This window comes from Macrobrachium nipponense, chromosome 30 (assembly GCF_015104395.2).
Source record: "Macrobrachium nipponense isolate FS-2020 chromosome 30, ASM1510439v2, whole genome shotgun sequence".
Taxonomy (NCBI): domain Eukaryota; kingdom Metazoa; phylum Arthropoda; class Malacostraca; order Decapoda; family Palaemonidae; genus Macrobrachium; species Macrobrachium nipponense.
In genome coordinates, this window is record NC_087218.1 from 51,103,004 (window position 1) to 51,106,973 (window position 3,970).

The following is a 3,970-nucleotide window of genomic DNA, read 5'->3' on the forward strand; positions in this document are numbered from 1 at the left end:
AATCCATTCAGATGAAACGTTTCAAATCTAAATATATTATTAAAAAATAAAATCCCAGTGCAAATTCTGCATTTTTCATTTGCATGTATTAGCTTTAGAAATAAATGTCGCCATATTTAAATATGCGAGGTTTCATTAGCGCTATACATTTTATTTCTTTATTTTTTGGGGGCCGGGTGAGGGGGGGGGGGGGGGGATGTGTGGGGGGGAGGGGGGGGGGGGGGGGGGTAGTAAGTATCAGGTCAGGAAATAGATGCGGCTGCATTTGAATGCGAATTTTTTTTCTCTTTTCATTAATGCAATACGGATTTAGTTTTGGCATGCATCAGTTCAGGAAATAAATGTTGCTAAAATGTTGCTCTATTTGCAAATGCCAGGTTTTTATTTTTCAATAACACAATCCGGGGATTTTTGTCTTCATTTGCATACGGAGTATCTGCTACGGATTTGAATGTTCTGTTTTGCTGTGTAACACATCTGAAATATCTGCAGCTGATTGTAAAATACAAAAAAGTAAAAAATGCCAATCGAGTTTTCTGTAAAACGTATGAGCTTCGGCCCATGCCTACTATGTAACTTTCAGCCCCGGCCCGGTGGTGGCCTGTCGTAAAGCGTTGCCAGAAGCACGAGCTTGGCTAATTTTAACAAATAAAAAAGTAATATATATATATATATATATATATATATATATATATATATATATATATATAAATTGTTGGGAACTCTGTTGTTCTGATAAGATATTTAACAAAAAACTCTTATTTTTACTTTAAATTTGAAATAATATGTCTAGGTGTTTACTAGGTCTTCCAACAAAATTGCTTTTACTACGATAGCTTGAAGGGTAAAGAGTAAAATTTACCAGCAATACAGACAAAATACACTTTATTGAGTGGGTAATTGTAAAACGAAAGTAAAGATCTAAATTTATTACAAGAAGTTACTTGCACACGTCTTCGAATTATTGGCTGAGGGCACAGTCACACGCACTCACACCTCCCATTCAGACTCACAGTTAACCTTCACTCAAAAGATAGTTAGAGGGAAAGTGCCAAGGAGAAGGGAGAAAAACAACTTCCGCAATAAGTCAGTAATAAGTGAGAGATGAAAGAAAGAAGAAAATTCTTAACCTAACTGAACACAATATTTACAGTAATGTACCATTACATATATATGTTCCTACGCTTCGGACGAAGGCACAAATCTCAGCTGACACTGAAGCAGTTTAGCAAACGAGAGATAGTTTCGATGGCGCTCCGGCTTATTAGTCGTCCCAGGACACTAATGCTCAACCACAAGGAAATGAGTCTATTCTTGGATAAAAAGAAGGCACATAATCGGAAGCTTACTCTTCTTCATGACCAAGAGGCCTCCTAACTACTCTCAGAAGATCTCGAGACGACGGCTGTTTGTAAGATGATTCTAGAGGCGTCAAGCTGTGGGCGATGACGATGGTCTCGGTTCACTTTGAAGCACGAGAACGCTACTGCAGCCACAAAAGGGGGTCAGGTGGATGCATCCAGCAACATTGATCCATCAGCAGCAGATGAGTCCACTCGAAGCAAGACGTCCAACCAAATATAACAGAGCAGTGGGTGCAAGGTGGTGATCGCCACACTGGTCAACAAGCCGTGAAAAAGGGCGAGAACTTCTCTACAGGAGAACCGAAAGCCATCTTCCCTCCATCCAGACGAAAAATATGTAAATCGCCTCTTAAACAGTCCAACGTGGCAGGAGGCAGAAGATGAAACAACCGAAACACTCGTACATGAAAGTAAAGAGAACAACATTCGGTGGGGGAAACGCAACAGCACAAAACTCGAACCAAGAATTCGAGGCTCAAATGAACTGATAAAATATTGACAGTAATTAATAAACAAATGTTTTCTTTAATGGAGCCACGAGATAAAACTTAAGTAGCTGATATTACAATATATATATATATATATATATATATATATATATATATATATATATATATATATATATATATATGAGGAGGCATGATTGTAAAAATCCTGTACATATTTACAAAATGACAATGATAATGATAATGATAATGATGATGATAATGATGACAATGATAATGCTGATTATGATAATGATGATGAAGATAATTATGATGATAGTGATAATTACCATGATGATGATAATGATGATGGTATAAATAATGATATATAGATGATGACGAAGTTAATTGAAATGTTGATAATTATGATGATACTGATAAAGATGATGATAATGATGTCGATGTTGATAATGATGTTGATAAGGTAATTATGATGATGATGATGATGATGCGGATGATGATGTAATGATGATGACGAAGTTAATTAAAATGTTGATAATTATGATGATACTGATAAAGATGAAGATAATGATGTTGATGTTGATAATGATGTTGATATTGATAAGGTAATTATGATGATGATAATGACGATAATGATAATGATAATGATGATAAAACAGTGCAATAATAAACAGCAGCTCATATGAAATAAGCACATTTGATATCAAACTGATTTAATGTAAAAAAAAATCTTCATACCAAAAAAACATTAAAAACTAAAGGAAAAAGATCATTGCCGTTCGAGGTACAATAAATAAAAAAAAGTCACATTGCCACAAGGGGAGGAAAGTTGACCTTTGACCTGTGACATTCCCGGAAGCGATTCCAGAGAGAAAAAGACGGAAAGGTAATTGATTTGTTGATGGATGCTGGGCTGTGCATTGAGAGTATACCTGGAATGGGGATGAAGCGGCGGGGGTTGGCGGTGACGGCAGGGCGGTGCTATAAAAGAGTAACCCTCCTTTGGAAATAGATGTTTTCATAAGTTTAAGTGTTTCAAAGAATATGCGAATTATCCCCTCTTTCGGTTTATACAGTTCAGGTTAATCGCCTTTGATACTTGTTTTTTTTTTTTTTTTACATTTTAGGCATTTGGAATTGCAAAGGAGAGAGAGAGAGAGAGAGAGAGAGAGAGAGAGAGAGAGAGAGAGAGATTATCTCTAGGCATTAAAGAGCAATAATGTCTAGAGTTGTCCCTCTCAAACTGAATGCTTGAATGAACACAGAGAAGCAACAATATTCCCTGTAGTAATAGTACTTAACTTGCATGACTGAATGAACGAATATCATACTACTACAATTACTACTTCCCTTGAATGAATGAATGGATTTATGAATGATAGAAAATACAGACACTCCTCTACTTACGAAAGAGTTACGTTCCGGGCCGCATATCGTATCTTGATTTGTTCGTATGTCCAACTTGATATACTCAAGAGTCAATACGAACAGAACTATTTATGTTTTTTCATACTAAAACACAATACTATAGTAGAATCCCATCAACCGTGCATTTGATGTCTAGGCCAGTCCCTTACGACGCTCCTGATTGGCTGTTGATAAGCCAGTCACAGGGATGGAAACTCAGTCTCTCTCGACAATTCACATAGGCAGGGTGTATGTTCCACCTCTCCTGAGGGATACTTGTGACAGACGTATTTCTAAAGTGAGGTGGAGCATACATCCTGGAGCATACATCCTGCCTATGTGAACTCTCTCGAGAGACTGAGAGTTTCCAGCCCTGTGGTTGGCTTATCAACAGCCAATCAGGAACGTCGTAAGGGACTGGCCTAGACATCAGATGCACGGTTGATGTGAATTGCTATAGTACTGTGCTGTATTTTGTCGCGTCTTTTATTCATACGAATGATATTTGGAAATTAGATACATTAAATGCATGAATCATGATAACAATACAGTAAACTAGAGTTCTAATTTACGATCACGAAAGTTCGTAAGCTGAAATTTCGTATGTTGAGGAGTGTTTGTAATATTGGCAAAATTAAAATGACTTCTTTAAATGAAAAAAATTGATGAATGCAAGAATGAAATTAACAGATTACACACGAATGAGTGTATTTGTGTATGGGAATTACCTTTCAATGTCTTATCTACCAGAAA